At 44.5% G+C, this 18,051-nt stretch overlaps 1 protein-coding gene and 1 pseudogene across 5 annotated transcripts in view; one reads left to right on the top strand and one right to left on the bottom strand.

The window, feature by feature from the left end:
• Positions 1 to 9,450, bottom strand: part of MYO6 (myosin VI) — a 161,734-nt gene extending 152,284 nt beyond the window's left edge. For 3 of the 5 annotated variants that reach the window (XM_088840546.1, XM_055433863.2, XM_055433864.2), the window contains exon 1: positions 9,373 to 9,450. The gene's annotated coding sequence lies outside the window, so the exon portion shown is untranslated. Of the gene's footprint in view, positions 1 to 3,249; positions 5,142 to 9,238 lie in introns of those variants that run through there. The other 2 variants (XM_088840544.1, XM_088840545.1) reach the window with 2 other exon arrangements.
• Positions 9,451 to 10,939: 1,489 nt separating this feature from the next.
• LOC148776286 (protein BEX2-like) lies at positions 10,940 to 17,435 on the top strand (annotated as a pseudogene).
• The last annotated feature ends 616 nt before the right edge of the window (positions 17,436 to 18,051 follow it).

The following is an 18,051-nucleotide window of genomic DNA, read 5'->3' as shown; positions in this document are numbered from 1 at the left end:
ACAAGACAACTATTTTTACCCTTTAAAACAGTTTTCTCCACCATCTCAATAGCCAACACAAGCCACAGTTCTGTTTGCAACCTCAAGCACAACAGATACATAAATCATCTCGCTCTTCTCATCTTCAACTCAATAATGACAGACCAGAAACACAGAGAAAGTAATTCATTCCCTCTCAAAACACACACACATGCATACTTTGTTCTTCCCCAAAATACCAAAAGGATAACAGACAGCAAATTATGCCCACAAACCAAAACACAGATGTTTCATCTAATTTTAGAAAAAAAATAACAAGCAAAGGGAAAAAAGTTCTCTCTGGAATAACTCAATCCTCAAATCAAGGAAATTCAAAGAGCATAACAAGGAAAAGCCGACAGCCTCAAACCTTTCCTGTGGGATACTAATTCTATCAGCATCAAATCAAAATAAACAATATGCTTTCAGAAGACTTCACAAAAGTTTGAACTCACTCCTTTCAGAAAAAGGTTCACTTAACAGGAAAAAAGAAAAGTACGATTTCCAAGCACAGGTGTGATTTTGTTTACCCCAAACCTGTTTATTTTTTCCACCATACTCTTTTAAAGACAAGCTGAGAAACTTACTTGTTCCCCCAAACCCCCCCAATTATAACATTTACATAGACGTACCCTTTGTTTGTATGTTAAAGTCTCATACCTAGGTGTTGGTTACTGATTAATTTGCTCTTTTTTTGGAAGCTGTGAATAAGACCCAGTCTGCTGCTGCTGCTGCTGCTCAGTCGCTTCAGTCGTGTCCGACTCTGTGCGACCCCATAGACGGAAGCCCACCAGGCCCCGCTGTCCCTGGGATTCTCCAGGCAAGAACACTGGAGTGGGTTGCCATTTCCTTCTCCAAAGACCCAGTGTAGCTGCTGCTTAATCGAATAAAATCTTGGACTCTTTCCCCTGGAACCCATAAGAGGGGAAATATAAATTATTCTAGTTGCTTTGCCTCGAGTAATGCTCATAAACTAGCAACCTTCACGCCATCTCTTTAAGGCAAGAAATCTTTTTCTTTAGTAATCTTCAGGAATCTATCCAAAGTGAAGAGCAGAAGTTTAAACTTTTTGCCAGAATTCAAATTAACTAGGTAAAGTTGGCATTAGCAGAAGGCAGCTGTATAACAGTACACTGTAACAGATTCATACAGAAATTTAATGTGTCTTTAAAAGGACTTGGGGAAGAAGAACAATTATTTCATAATAGTCCTACTTCTATGAACTGTATTCTGGTGTTCCTGCTATCAGTCCAAGTGAATAGGAAGTACAAATTCCAGAAGGCAAAGGACTTTTCTTGCTAAAATATTTTAAACTTAATCATTAAAAGATTTTTTAAATGAAAAACATTCATTCTATCAAACCAAGACTACCCAATGAAGAAAACTTCAGAAAGACTTACTAAGGCACAACAATACATGAACGATAAAGTGCTTTATGTTAACCTGCCTAGGTTATGTTTTTCTTAGGGCTATATGGATCATCACATTTCCTAACTGTTTGATTAAATGAGAAAGTCTTTTCTAAAAGCATGTAAAAAACAGGTAGTCTCAAGCACTTTGCAGACACATCACAAAGCTACAAATTATTTAAAATGCACCAAGGCAATGCAACAGAATCCCAAAGTTTCCGATTGATGCCTGAGTTATTCAGTTGCTCCACTGCACCCCCTTCCCTCTTCTGCTCCGCTCCTGCCCAAGGCTCCCTACTCAGAGCCATGCTAACTGGTCTCCCCAGCTGCCTGGCAACGGAAGCCACAAGAAGACAGAGGACACCGAGAGCCCCGGGAACCTCCCTGCTCCCGCCTTGAAGCCTGGGCTCCCACCCGCCCTCCTCCTCAAGGCCAGCTCTCTACTCCCAGGATCTCTGGAGAACTGAGGGCTTCTCACCACTGCTACCCCCTGGGTACCTCCCCACTTCATGTTTGCTTCTAACCCCTGCAGTCTCCTCACCCACACCATCCAGGATGGAATCTCTTCCAGCTGGGACCTCACCTGCTGTGGCTAACAAGCCCAAGACTGGTTATTCAAAACAGTGCCTTATCTGAAGAAATCCAGCTAAAAAGTTTTACAAGGTCTTAAGATTTAATGAGAATTATTTATATAATACTGCGGTGTGTGTGTGTGTGTGCACACACGCTCAGTCATGTTTGACTCTTTGTGGCCCCAAGGACTGTGGCCCACCAGGCTCCTCTGTCCATGGGATTCTCCGCTGGAGTGGGTTGCCATTTCCTTCTCCAGGGGATCTTCCTGACCCAGGGATCGAACCCAAGTGTCTTATGGCTCCTGCACTGGCAGGTGGATTCTCTACCACCAGCTCCATCTGGGAAGCTCCACTGCTGTTTGTATAGTCATTTAAAAATTAAACATGACCAGCTCCCTTCCAAATGAAGCTGGTTAATAAGCTGCAATACTCTCCACAATCAACGTGTGAAATTTAACACTGCATTGTCCTCTCAAGATAAACGCTGTGAGCTCCAAATAAGCTTAAATGAAAAAAACAATCAATGGAGAGATTCTGGTAACCGATACTTCACTTCCTCCTACCGCATGCTGTCTGGTTAATCCAAGCAATGTTTCTGTGTTATTGCCAACACCTTTCCAAAGCAGAGGCTGAAGGAAAGGTGTCAACCAGAGGTTCTCAAATTTTGGTGCACAAATAAATCAACTGAGCAGCTTATTAAAATGCCATTGCCCACACCCCACCCACAGCTCTCTGACGTGTTTTTACTAGTTCCCAGATAATTGTGGTGTGCGCCTACTTAAAACAGGTCAACCCTTCAAGATTTCACCTGAATCTCCAATACATAGCTTGTTTTTCCTTTTGGATGAACATTCCACGTTAAACATGGGGAAAACCCCAACACAGTACCCTGGCTATTGCTTTCCCTGTATTAGTGTCTAATCCAGTCCTCACGAGAACCACACCAGATAGGTAATACTGTAGCCTCCATCCGACAAACTGAAGCCCAGAGAAGCTAAGCTATGCGACCCTGGTAATAAGAGGCAAAACCGGGATGCCCTCCCCTCTGCCTGCCTTCCCACTTTGGGGCTGGACTAGCAAGCCCTTTCCACAAATGCAACTCTGGGGCCTGGGGGCTGGAATGAAGAGGGTCAGGGGTCAGCAGTTAGGCAAACAACGGCAACAACAATAACCCACCTTGTCCCTGCCCCCAACAACTCCCCCACTCGCCCAACAAGCTCTCCTGACCCTCCGCGCCAGCCCTCACTCACAGTGCGCCCTGACTTGCCGGCGGCACAACACAAGTCTGTGGGCACTCTCCCCACGTGAGTGTCTGCGAGCACACTCTGAGGACGGCAAGGGGTTCAGTCCCAGCTTCACCCAGTACCGGCTGGGAGCTTGAGCGGGTTTACCACGCCTGTGTCTCTGTTTCCCGACACAAGTCACAATGCCCAGGGCACTGAAGTGACACAGTGATTAGCTGAGCTGAGGCACACACAGCACTTACACACAGCAATCCTCAACAAACAATAGCTGCCATTAAAATCATACTGTGCCAATCCTCTCTCCTCCCTTTACTTTTCTCTCAGCCTTGTTTCCTGAAACTGTGATAAAAGGTGGAACACATTAGTATTTATCAGGAGTCGACTGGTAACAGGGCTGTGACTCAGGGGACTGAAGGCCAGGAATAGACTATTTTAGAGCAAATGAGGCTTTCAGTAGCCCTCAAATTGCACCACTCTGACAACTATTTCCCAACTTTAGGGTCAGCCCTGTTAATCACATACTAGAATGAAGAGTCTATAATTAACTTAATTCAAAACAACAATAAAATGTCACTCAGTACAAGGACTTGGTTTTAATTTATCACCTTATCATCAACACTTAGAACTGTGCCTCCGCGTAACAGACACTCAAATATTTGTGGAATGAATGAAGGCATACAGATACCAGCACAGTCACACCTCACAGTTCATTAGTGAGTCTTTACAAAAGCAAGATAACCATCAGATCAATACCAATGTGCCAAATCATAAAATTTATCTTCAAAACTCCCCCAAAATACTTTTCTCCTTTTTTAAAACTAATTGCAGTTTTCTCTTAAAAACTCTACTAGAAAAGTTAACTACCAACGCTGACTCCATTAATCCATTGAAAATGTTATAGTTCCATAATAAAGCATCATACTCATCTTCCACTTTACATTTATAAAAAAAAAAAAAAGGAAGAAAAAGGAAAAACAACTTGTAAATTATCACTTTAGTGACCCTGATTATTCAGAATTTTCTGAACCATCTGATTTAAATTCATAAAATGAAATAAGTCACTGCTGAGAGGCTGATGTGAAGAGCTGACTCGCAGGAAAAGCCCCTGATGCTGGGAAAGACTGAAGGCAGGAGGAGAAGGGGACGACAGAGGATGGGATGGTTAGATGGTATCACGAATTTGATGGACACTAGTTTGAGTAAACTCCAGGAGTTAGTGATGGACAGGGAGGTCTGGCATGCTGCAGTCCATGGGGTCGCAGAGTCCAACACAACTGAGCCACTGAACTGACTGACTAAAAGGTTAACCCCAACTAACATCTAAGAGCTAGGAATCCTGGAGGAGGGCGGATCTATGGGAATATGTGGATAGAAGGTCCAATTCTCAGGGATGCTCCTAAGCAGCCTCCCATGTGACCTTCAAAAAGCACTGCAGTGGCCATTAAGTTTGTTCAGGTTTTCCCACACGATGGTAGGAAACACCAGAATGAACGTTTCGACCAACACAATACTTCTTTTTTTTTGTCTCCATTTTCTCATCTGCCAATCAGGAATAAATTTACTATATCTACTTAATCAAGTTGCTCTAGGACCAAATGTACATAAACGAATTCCAAAACAGGAAAGCGCCACACGTGTAAGATGTTCACTTCTGACATAGGCGTCTTCAGGTTTTAAATGGATGCTTTTGATTATCTTTCTTTTCACATCTGCGCCACGCTTTCTGTACCCTAAATTCAAAGATCTGCAGGACAGGGAAGAACCAGTGTCCATTAACAGCTGTATTTCAGACACAATGGACCCTCAGTAAATACTGGTTGATAAAGGTGCTCATCCATATAGAATAGAAGTATTTTAAATCTGCGATATCGAATACCTTACCATGGAAAGGTTAAGCGGCAGGTTACCTTCAAATAAAAGAACAAGTGATGTAACATACAGGAGCAATGCCTGTGGTTCTGCTGGGAGCACCGCCTGGCCTTGTGCACATCACTTGGCAGGCATGTGAATATCACCCGAGGAATGTGCCTAGGTATTTTGGTTTCACTGGAGACCTGCTTTGTGAATAGAAAGGACTTCCCTCTCTCTCTGGCACCAGTAAGGTTTCTAGCCGGATCTGTTCTTCCAGTTTGACTTCCCATGCCTCAGGACGCACAGGGAGAACTCTTGCTGACTTGTGGTCATTTCTCAAATCACTGTGTCATTCTTACACTACTCAATAAGAAAGAAAAAAACATCTTTGAACACCATAATTAGGAAGATATCCTAATAGTTACATTTTAAGATTATTAACAGTCCACTAAATGTGTCAAAAGTGTAACTATTTTAAATGCAGACTGTCCTGGTTCCTCTTAACATTATATATGCCTCAAAAACAGAATTAAGCTTATTATCAAAAACAGAATTAAGCTTATTAAGCTTTAGTTAGTTCTTGATTATCCACACACACACACAAAAGCAGATGTGTTACAGATCATCCATTAATAATTTACACTTAGCCCTTGGATGATGGTTTTGTATTTACAGTTGAATATGAGTATCTTTTAGATGCAAAATTCCCCGCAGTTTAAAACAAATAAACACCTGTAACAGAAGTCACCCAACTCCACCTTTCTACTATTTTTCTGCTCATTTACTCAACCATATTCTACTGCCGAAGTGACTCATTTGTTACAGAAGGTGGACTTTGTGTGCTCATTTTTGTTCTTTATGTCTATTATAGCTCAAGGGACATTCCTGAAATAAACACAGGCCATTATAAAAACTGTTCTAATCGAACAGGTCACCATTTAATCATTATCTAAAAACCATTTCCCCCCTTAGTATTACACATTTAATTATGTATTATTTAAAAGGCAACTACTGTATTTATGAGCAATAGTCTACTTCATTTTTAAGTTCTATCCTAACCAAGAATATTATGCTATTCATTTTAGCTACAATGAAAACCAGTGCCACATTACAGTCTGATTCTAGTTCCTATAACCCACCAAGATTAAAAGTGCACAATACGGGTCATATTCTGGAATTTACCCCCAAAATGATAAAGCAACATCCTATCACTGTTTAAGGCTGTCCACCTAAGAATGAAGGAACAGAATCCAAAGTTAGTTCCACAGTCCCATGTCTGGGCTTTCTCAACATCACTGCTCTGCGCCTCCTTCAAATCTGCAGTTACATTCTTCAGCACAATACCAGTTCTGCAGGTTTACCAGAACAGTCTACCAAATGCACCTGAGATCAAGGTAACCTGTTCTGGTGGAAAGGACCGAGGTGTCACGGTCATAGGACTTGAGTGTGAATCCAGACTCTCTCAGGAACTGACCTTGCGATTCCCTGGTGGCTCAGTCAGTACAATGTCTGCCTGCAATGCGGGAGACCCAGGTTCGATCCCTGGGTTGGGAAGATCCCCTGGAGAAGGAAATGGCAACCCACTCCAGTACTCTTGCCTAGAAAATTCCATGGATGGAGGAGCCTGGTGGGCTACAGTCCATGGGGTCGCAAAGAGTCGGACACGACTGAGCGACTTCACAGCGATTTCACATGACCTTGAGCAAATATTTAATCTCTGAGCCTAAATTTCCTCAAGGGACGATTTAGGACAGGTGGTGCTAGCGTAAAGAATCTGCCTGCCCAAGTAGGAGACTCAAAGAGATGCAGGTTCGATCCCTGGGTCAGGAAGATCCCCTGGAGTAGGAAGTGGCAACTTGCTCCACTATTCTTGCATGAAATATCCCATGGACAGAGGAGCCTGGCAGGCTACAGTCCATGGGGGTCGCAAAGAGTCGGACACAACTGAGCACCCGAGCGCACACAACACACACAAGACCACCAACCCTGAAAATTATTTTGTAGATCAAGTTCCTCAGTGTTCTGCTCATGACAGATGCCTAATAAATGACAATTTTATCCTACTAAAGGGCCAGTCACCAATTATACTAATACCAAATATCTCATAAGGATTACAGATAAACTGTATGGAATTTAATACAGTTGTCATACTTTTTTCAATCTTCTACTTAAAATGTTTTAATATATAGAAATAAAAATTCACAAAAGTTAAATATCTTTGTAAAACTGACATTTGACATAACAGACTTGGTACTTCAATTATCAGCAGACTGTAGTTTTCTTTAAAAAAATGTCTGGGGTGCTTATATTTATTCAAACCTCACAGTCGTTTCTTTAAAATTTTATTTTAAGAGGTGCGTTTTATTGGGAGATTGGGACTGACACATCTGCACAATTGATACCATGTATAAAACAGATAACTGATGGGAACATACTGCATAGAACAGGAAACTCTCCTTAATGCACTGTGATGTCCTAAATGGGAGGGGAAATCCAAAACAGAGGGGGTAAATGCATATGTATGGCTGAGTCACTTTGCTGTACAGTAGAAGGTAACACAACATTGTAAGCAATTATACTGCAATAAAAATTAATTAATAAAAAAAAAGAAAGTTGTATTTTAGAACCTGTAGACAGACGGGTTATCTAAACAATGGACTACATAATCTACCACAGTCTCCAGGCAAAGTCACAACAGGATGAGAAAAGGGCCTTCAGCTTCTCTCAGATTTCCTGGCCACTGTTATTTTAAAACTTGATCACACAAACATAAACAAAGGAAAAAATCCATTTCAGATGAGCTCCACAGGTTACCACTTATGAAGACTTTGCATGAATTTACATTAAATTTTGCAATAGCTTATGACATTTTTCTTGTCCATGTTTCCAGACACTAATGAAAAACTATAATATTATACACAGTTAAAAATATTATATAGAAAGTTTTTAATCATTATCTTTTCTTGAAGTTGCTCACCACTTCCATTACTCCCTCTTAAAGTCAGTTTTTGAAAACTAAAATGTAACTTAAAAGCCAACAATAAATAGCACGTCACACAGAACATACAAATGCAACTGGGCAAATGTGCATAAGACTAAAACAACTTTTGTTTACCACTATGCAAGTAATTCTGCGCAACTGAAATTACTCTAAATGAGCTGGATATTTAAAAGTCAATGAGTTATTTTAAAAGGTTGCTCTGTTTCAAGCTCTGGCTATAGACCAAGCTGTGGTGTTACTAAAATTAATAATAAAAGACACCAAGGTAATTTTTTCAGTAAACAATTTCCAATGGCAAACCACAAGCCAAGGAATCTAAGAAGTTTAGTTAATTTGTAGAGAAAAGTCCTTTTGCTGCCAACCTTTGTACCATGACCAAGTTCAAGATTCACAGTTTATGGTGTGAACAGTGTTCAGTTAAATCTGAAGAATAACACTTTTAAAAACTCTCAAACCCTGACGATATTTAGCTACATCGCATCCACATGGTCAGAGCACAACAACCAGGAAAACTTACTTAGCACGAACAGCAGCCTATTAAATTGGGGCAGAGTTCCTAGCTCCTTAGATCTGTAGATTAGGATTTAAGCATTCCTCCACTACAAACTTCACGCCGGATAAAACGAAACACTTTTTCTAAAACTGTATGGAAATATTTCCGATATGGACGCTCTAGTTAACAATAACCCTATCAAACTATTTCCTTATCCCACAGTTTGAGCAATTTTATCGTTTTAAAGAGCTTTGGAAATTAACAAATATGAAAAGCTCTTGTTCAGTAGCAGATACATAAATTAACATACCCCAAACACTAGACTAACCAAAGACTAAAAATGCAACTTTAAATAGTACCAATCCGGGCTCCTATATGATTAATAGTAATAGCAGCTGATTCTCACATCCCAGAACAAAAAGCACTCTTTCTGCACTGAATTTTAAGCTCGTGGACGAAAGAGAAAACTGTCACGGAGTCCAGGTCTGAGTTGGACACCTGAGTGCTCTGTTTGAACCTGGGAGCCAGAGATGATACACAAAGGTATCTTAGTGATGATAAACCCGTGAAAGGAGACTCCCATTGTCCTGTGGAAATGAGACCCAGCCCTGAGCTCCCGGGAACCGCCGCCGCCCGGGCCCACTCATCACCTGCTTCACCCCGGCGTCCTCGGGAGGACCGAGCCGGCTCCTCGACCCCGGGCGGCGGGCGGAGGCCCCGAAGCGAGGCCGGGCACGGACAGCGCGACTGCAGAGGGCGAGGCGCGGGCGCCCCGGACACTCACCGGTGCGGACGCGCGGGCAGGTGCGCGGCGGCGGGGCTACCTGTCGCCGGCGAGGCTGGAGGGTGGGGGGCGAGGCTGGAGGGTGGGGTGCGCGTCTGACGAGGGCGAGCAGACCGCGACGGCGAGCGCCGGCACCGGCACGGGGCGGCGGCGGCGACCGGTCTCCGGCTCGCTTCCTGCTCGGACAGATCCCGGGTCCGTCTCCACCCGCCGGCCGGCGCCCTGCCGAGTCCCCGGCCCCGCCGCGCGCACGTCACGGCTACGGAGCGCCCGAGGGGGCGGGGAGGCCGCGGGCCCGGCGGGCGGAGCGCGGGCGCGCCGGGAGGAGGGGGCGCGCGCCGGGAGGAGTGGGGCGCGCGCCGGGAGCGGGGGTGCGCCGGGAGAGGGGGCCGCGCGCCGGGAGCGGGGGTGCGCCGGGAGAGGGGGCCGCGCGCCGGGAGTGGGGGTGCGCCGGGACAGGGGGCCGCGCGCCGGGAGCGGGGGTGCGCCGGGGGGGGGGCGCGCGCCAGGAGGAGGGGGCACGCGCCAGGAGGAGGGGGCGCGCGCCGGGAGCGAGGGCGCGCCGGGAGGAGGGGGCGCGCGCCAGGAGGAGGGGGCACGCGCCAGGAGGAGGGGGCGCGCGCCGGGAGCGAGGGCGCGCCGGGAGGAGGGGGCGCGCGCCGCGGGGGCGCGCCGGGAGGCTGGGGCGCGCGGGAGGGGGGCGCGCCGGGAGGGAGCGCGCTCGGCGCGGGGCCGCCCCGCCCCCCGGCTCCAGCCCGCGGCGCCAAGCCTCCCGGACCTGGTGGGCGCTCGACTGCTCCCGGAGGATCCGCCCCTGGCCTAGCCCGGAGTCCTAGTTCCTGCCCCCGCGAAACCGCCTGGTTCTTGGGGCTGTTGTTCCCGGCCCCTGCAGAGCCCCCCTGCGGACTGTGGGTGCAGGGACGGTGCAGTTCGTCCGCAGCAGGAATCAGTTCCCGGACGGAGAAGTCGTTCGGGGACGGGGCGAGGACCCCGAGCTGTGGCGAGGGCGGGCGAGCCGGGCCGCCTGGCGGAGGCGGGGGGAGGCCGACTCGCCCGCAGCCCGGGACTGCGCTGCCCCACGAGGGCGGTCACCTCCCCGTGCAGACTTGCTGTTCTGCTTTTGGGAACGGGGGTCTGAGATGGAAATTTTGCATTTCTTCTGCCCTTCTGCCACCGCCGTATACACTTAATAGAACCAGATGTAATCTGTTTATTTGTTTTACTGTTTGTACAAGTGATATAACTGTGAGTCATATTCGAAAGTTTAATATGATGAAAATATGTTTTACCTTTACGACAAAAAGAAGCTTTTCTTTTTTTTAAGAAAATGAAATGATGACTATAATGCTCAAAGTCTCCGCTGAAAAAAAGCAAGTCATACAACAGAAAATTACCTTGTGAACATTACCCCTCAAACATTCCAAGAAGCAGGGGGAAAGCTTCAGAAAACCTACAAGATTCTGATCAAGGACAAGTTTGGGAATGCTTTGGGAAATCTACAAGATTGTGATGGGGCAAGTTTCAGTTATTTAATGTTCCACCGTTCTAGGGGGAAAGCTAAGTTATGATGAGGTATGTTAGCATAGAGTTAAAACATAAGATATTAAGAATAAAATAGGGAAGTAAGAAAGAGGAAGAGAAACCAAGAAAGGAAATAATTGACAGCAATCTCAGAAATTTAATTCCAGATCGCCAGGAGGTAAAACTTAATTAGATTTCAAAACGAAAAGGAGTGGATGGTTTCAGTTCACTGCTTTGACTTCATTTTGGATTTAAGATTAAAAAGCTTTGACAGACCAATATAAGCCCATACACAAAACTTACTGTGAGTAGTGACTTTTGATTTTCTCTCCCTCTCCCTCTCCCTCCCCTTCCTCCTCCACTTGGCAATTCATTATTGTCTCTTTGCCCCTAGCTCCCAGTTTCTCTGGCTTCCCTGGTGCTTCAAAGGTAAAGATTCCATCCTCCCAATACTGGAGAGGAGGGTTGGATCCCTGGTGGGGAATATTCCCTGGGGAAGGAAATGGCAATCCACTCCAGTATTATTGCCTGGAAAATCCCATTGACAGAGGAGTCTGGTGGGCTACAGACCATAGGGTCACAAAGAGTCTGACTCGACTTAGTGACTAAACAACAGCCCTGCCCCTCTGGTGTATCCAGTTCCTCTTCCTAGCAACTACTGTCTTGTTTCATACCACCATCCGTTCATGTGTCTTACGCTGCTTTAGCCGCCAAACCAATTTCCCAGGCTGCAATCTTGTCTGCTCCTAATCCAGTCTCTGCAGTACCATCAGATTTACATTTTATAAAAATGAAAGCCTGATTACATATTCCTCTCTTTAAAATCTTGTGGCGGCACTCTACTACCCTTGGTGTAAAGTCCAAACTCCTTGGTGGTTTAGTCACTAAGTCGTGTCCGACTCTTGCGACCCCATGGATGGTAGTCTGCCAGGCTCCTCTGTCCATGGGATTTTCCAGGCAAGAATACTGGAGTGGGTTGCCATTTCCTTCTCCAGGGGTATCTTCTGACCCAGGAATCGGACCCAGGTCTCCTGCATTGCAGGCAGATTCTTTACCGACTGAGTTATGCGGGAAGCCCAAACTCCTTAAGATGTCTTATATGATCCTTCAACTGTTTTTGTTTGACTAGCACATTGGGGATCTCCTTTGTCTTTTTTTTTCATTGAATTTGCATGCCTTTTCATTTTTTCCTAGTTTATCACCGTGGTGAAATCCATAATGCTGTCCTAAACCAGGCTTCCTCACAGAGTTACCTTTCTTGGAAATTGCTGGCCTTTTAGACTACTGTCTTAGCCCTGCTTACTTGTCTGGTTTCATTTCCACCCACTGCCTTTTGCCATTTCTTGTACTTTACATCTAAGCCCTTCTGGAGTGCTTGCAGCACAGAACAAACAGCTATGCTGTATATTACATTGAAGGGTTGCCAGGCTAAATACAGTTCATTCTTCAGAATAAAGCCTATTGGTCCTCTCCAAGAAGTTCTCCCTCAAAACCTTATTTCAAAACTGAGGTGCAGTATGGTGCTCTCTCTTAGCACCTATTGCAAGTCCGACACTCATTTCCCCATCCGTATTTAGTTATTTACAAGTACCGCCCACCTGAACTGTAAGCTCCTTGAGGGTCCTTAATTTGTCTTTGTGTCCCTAGTGCCAGACATGATGGCCTTCACATCTCATTTAACAGTGCCTACTGGCTTCCCTTGTGGCTCAGCTGGTACAGAATCCGCCTGCAATGTGCGAGACCTGGGTTCGATCCCTGGGTTGGGAAGATCCCCTGGAGAAGGGAAAGGCTACCCACTGTGGTATTCTGGCCTAGAGAATTCCATGGACAGTCCATGGGGTCGCAAAAAGTCGAATACGACTGAGCGACTTTCACTTCACTTCACTCTTGTTATTATTGAATAAGTGGGACACACGGATAAACAAACAGCAAGAGAATAGACAGCTCTAGGAAACTGAGCATATGTTGCTAAGCATAGTGGATATAACTGTATCTTACCTGCTGCCAGAACTCATCTTAACAATGTATTCCATACTTAGGTTTGTAAACATTTCAACTTCGCTCTCACTCATTGAATATTTGTAAGACTCTTCCCCAAGTCTCTTTGTGCTATCCCATGGATTCCTAAACTGAGATCCACAGACTTCCTATCATAGATGGGGTCTCCAAGAACTACCTCTGAGATCACATGCAAAATCTTGTGATCTGGTTCTTTCATTTTTATAGGAATCAATATTATAGGTGTCTACGGAGTCTCTCCACCTTCCCTGAATAATAGCCAATTTAATAGCTTCAGCTGCATTCTTTGCTGCCAACTCTTAATGTGAGGCAAACCAAAACCCACGCAGAAACTCGTTCTCTTTCCTCTTCCAACTGCTTCGAATTATTCCCTTGCCTATCATTATAATGATAGCATGACCATCTGCTCGTCATAAGAAGTTGTGGACCCCTCCCATTCCTCACTCCTGGTGTTGGAGGCACTGAATGTAGTTCATTCTATGTACTAAATTATTGGGTTGGCCAAAACGTTAATTCACGTTGTCCCATAATATCTTACAGAAAACCCTGAATGAACTTTCTGGTCGACCCAGTATTTCTAAGCTGTTGCCTTATTGTTCATCTTCGCTGAGAATAGGCCATCATCTTCTCTCATCGGAACTCTTGACATTGCCTCTGCTCAGTCTCATCCTCTCTCACCACTCCCAAAGAATCACCCCACCCCCCAGGTCTGATTATGTCACCCCCTTTACCAAGTCCTGGTAGTCAGTGAAATCCCTCATTTTGGTGATACACAGAATCCTTCACAGTCATGAACCTGCCCCAGTCATAGGAATTCAGACATGCCAAGCCCTTTCATGATGCTGCTGTCAGATCAGAGCTCAGTCTGTTTTCTTCTCTGTTCTGACTGGGGCAGTTTTTCCTTTTCTTTCTTTTCCAGTATAGGTATGAGTCACAGTATAAGTGTATGACTTATAGTATAAGTCATACCTATACTCCTGCACTTATTCATTGGTATTATTATTATGTTTTTATATTTGTTTCTGCCTGTGAAAGCTTTCAAAAATAATTGAGCCTTTTTGTTAGAAATGTGCCCTATTACATTTTTATCCCTAGAGATGAGCGCATTGCCCACCTCATTGAGTTAATGATGATAACAGTGCTGAAATTGATCACCTGCCTCCTTGTGCCAGCGTTGTGCCAAGTACTTTACACAGATCCCCCCACTAAGTCTTCCCAGTCTTGTGAGGTCATACAGTGAGCACTGGCTTTCTACCTGCCTAATTTCTAACCTCCCACTCTGTTTGTGGAGAATCTGTAATTTTGAGTCTTGGTGGGAACAGGGCCCACTTCGCAGTTTGAAAGCTGAGTTTGACTCAAGTCCTTGTCACCACTTTCTGGTAACTAGGGAGTAGTCAGGGCATGGGACCCGGGTTACGTCAATCGGATGTGCTCACCTGAAACTTGGAATCTGCACAAAGTGCCGAAAAGATACAGAGAGAGCCCCTGGGGGTGGGCATCACTATGGCGACCAGGGTCTGGCTGTGCCAGTGCCTGTGGTCATGGCCCTGCCCATTTTACACAGCGAGTTCTCCACCATCCCATTTTTCTTCCAGTACAACCTTATTCCAGATAAGTTCAGTTCAGTCGCTCAGTCGTGTCCAACTCTCCGCGACCCCATGAATCACAGCACGCCAGGCCTCCCTGTCCATCACCAACTCCCGGAGTACACTCAAACTCATGTCCACAGAGTCGGTGATGCCATCCAGCCATCTCATTCTCTGTCGTCCCCTTCTCCTCCCACCCCCAACCTTTCCCAGCATCAGAGTCTTTTCCAGTGAGTCAACTTGTCGCATGAGGTGGCCAAACTATTGCAGTTTCAGTTTTAGCATCAGTCCCTCCAATGAACATCCAGGATTGATCTCCTTTAGAATGGACTGGTTGGATCTCCTTGCAGTATAAGGGACTCTCAAGAGTCTTCTCCAACACCACAGTTCAAAAGCATCGATTCTTCGGCGATCAGCCTTCTTCACAGTCCAGATAAGTTAGCCAAGTTTTATTTTCCTTTTAATATTTATTTATGTATCTGGATGCATGCGGGATCTTTAGTTGTGGCATTCGGGGTCTAGTTCCTTGATCACAGATGGGACCCAGACCCTCTGTATTGGAAGCATGAGTCTTAGCCACTAGACCACCAGGGAAGTTACAGCCAGAGTTCATTTATGTTGTCTTCAACGAAGAAATCTAATTGATACAGAAAGTTCAGCTGTTATCCCCATCCTACAAAGGAGGAATGAGTAGGTACTCAAGTATTATTTAAAGAATAAATAAGTGAGATATTTACATATAGCTTCTGAAAGAACTTTTGATTTGCTTTAGTTATTAACAGGTTTGCGTTAATGGTGATCATCTAGAATGTATAGAGAACTAAAATACAGGGAATAAGCAGATCCCTAAAGAGCTAGTCTTAGGATTTTTTTCCTGCAGGTATTACTTAGGCCATCCTCAGATACCATCAACACCTGTATCTCCCATACTTTATTAGGAAAAACATATGCTTAATATAGTCACTATAAAAGCACAATCTTTAAAAAAGATTAAATCATGTTTTGAACATCATTCCTGAACATACTCTCTAGAAAGAAAGTAGGCTAATATATGTTAGAAAGAATTCCTATGTAAAAGACAAAAATTAAAGCTAAAACATCATTTATTAATACTGTTGCCATTCAGTCACTAAGGAGTGTCTGACTGTGCGAACCCATGGACTGTAGCATGCCAGGCTCCTCTGTCCTCCACTGTCTCCCAGAGTCTGCTCAAATTCATGTCCATTGAGTCAGTAATGTTATCTAACTATCTCATCCTCTGCCACCGCTTTATCCTTTTGCCTTTAATCTTTCTCAACATCAGGCTTTTGTGAATCAGCTCTTCATATCAGGTGGCCAAAGTATTGGAGCTTTAGCTTCAGCATCTGTCCTTCCAATGAATATGCAGGATTGATTTTCCTTAGGATTGACTTTAGATTTGATGTCGTTGCAGTCCAGCGGACTCTCAAGAGCCTTCTCCAGCACCACAATTCAAAAATATCAATTCCTTGGTACACAGCCTTCTTTATGGTCCAACTCTAACATCCATACATGACTGCTGGAAAAAGCATTTCTGCCATTAGAGTGGTATCATCTGCATATCTGAGATTGTTGATATTTCTCTTGGCAATCTTGATTCCAGCTTGTGATTCATCCAGCCTGGCATTTCACATGACATGCTCTGCATATGTTAAATAAGCAGGGTAACAATATACAGCCTTGTCATACTACTTTCCAAATTTTGAACCAATCAGTTGTTCCACGTCTGCTTCTAACTGTTGCTTCTTAACCCACATACAGGTTTCTCAGGAGGCAGGTAAGGTAGTCTGATATTCCCATCTCTAAGAATTTTCCACAGTTTGTTGTGATCCACACAGTCAAAGGCTTTAGCATAGTCAATAAAGCAGAAGTAGATGTTTTTCTGGAATTCCCTTGCTTTTTCCATGATCCAACAAATGTTGGCAATTTGATCTCTGGTTCCTCTGCCTTTTCCAAACCCAACTTATACATTTGGAAGTTCTTGGTTCACATACTGCTGAAGCCTAGCTTGAAGGATTTTGAGCATTACTTTGCTGGCATGTGAAATGAGTACAATTGTGTGGTAGTCTGTACATTCTTCAGCATTGCCCTTCTTTGGGATTGAATGAAAACTGACCTTTTCCAGTCCTGTGGCCATTGCTGAGTTTTCCAAATTTGCTAACATACTGAGCCACACACAATGGTGTGTTCTCTTATTTATCAATAGATGCTTTAAAAGAAAATTCCTTAACCAGATCAACACACATCTCATCATTCTAGATCCTGGAAATTTCTATGCAGTGTTTTTCTTATTTAAACTTGCACCTAGTTTTTCCTGAATTGTTATAGTGGTCTTAAAATTAAAGCTGAGAGACCTCTTGGTCGTCCACTCTCTTCTCAGTCCCTGCTCCTGATGGCCCTGAGGGTATGTGTGCTGTGGGTGGCCTCCAAGAGTAGGATGTGCTGGGGCTGAGGAGGGGGGTGACTAGGAGGGAAAGCGTCACTCTTGCAGCAAGGATGGGGAAGACCAGGAGACAGCAAGGATAGGCCCGGGGCAGTGGCATCCAAAGAGGAACAAGCAGTAAAAAATCTCATGGAAAATGCATGGAAAATGCCAACCAGGAGACTGAAAGCAAGGATGAAAGGGGGAAAGACGCTAATAAAGGAGAGCCTTTGGCCCTCCTTTTGGAAGCCACGTACCTAGAGGAACTCGTAGGTGCTTCCATGTTAGGCAGCCGTTTCTGCATTATAGATGGGACATGGCTCAGAGGCTTGCAGAGCCATAGGCAAGTGTGAAAGAGGAGAATATGGAAAGGACTGGGGAGGAGGTGAGGCCACTAATGGAAAAGCTTTGGGAGAAGCAGTTGAGTCATAATCTGCAGGCAGTTAGCACTGACCCCTCACCACGGCCATCATGATGAGTTTTGCTTTATGCCCTGATGCCTGATGCTAATAGAGGGACATCTGCTTCCCACTTACATATTCGTGACAGACCTCTGTGGCAAATCTTTTGGTGTTGTTTCTTGTGGGCTTCCTGTTACCGGCTTCTCATTGACTGTTGTGTTTTTGACCCAATCTGTTTAGTTTCTGTCAGCGGCAGTTTTACCTATTGCATGGAGAGATGTTCATTATATATTGTGAAGTTAATCAAGCAGTTTAAAAAAGCAAAAAACAACAGCAGCAACAAATAAAGCTGAAACAGTAGTCTAACCAAGGGTCATCACCTCAGACACTTTAATTGAACTGTCAAATGTCGTCAAAATAATGTTTCTTCTAATTTGCTATATCCTGTGATCTCCAGCTCGAGTGGGGTAATTTGAAGAAAAGCAGAGGAAAGATGATTATTTTTTCTTTCCAGATTTCAGTGGGCCAAATGTAATCTAATCAAGTTGTAGAAATTAAAAAAGAAAAATGTGCAAAGGCCCCTCTAGAGGTGCAATATTATATTAAAACTTATTTAATTTGAGGTGAATAATGAGAAGAGAAACTAGGTTCCAGGCCTGTGACCTGTAAAGTCACTTAATCTCTCTGAGACTCAATTTGCTCATCAATAAAA

The sequence above is a fragment of the Moschus berezovskii genome, chromosome 10, assembly GCF_049115385.1.
Source record: "Moschus berezovskii isolate FMDL1 chromosome 10, NW_MosBer_1.0, whole genome shotgun sequence".
In the NCBI taxonomy this organism is placed as follows: Eukaryota; Metazoa; Chordata; class Mammalia; order Artiodactyla; family Moschidae; genus Moschus; species Moschus berezovskii.
This window is presented reverse-complemented; position numbering and strand designations above follow the sequence as displayed.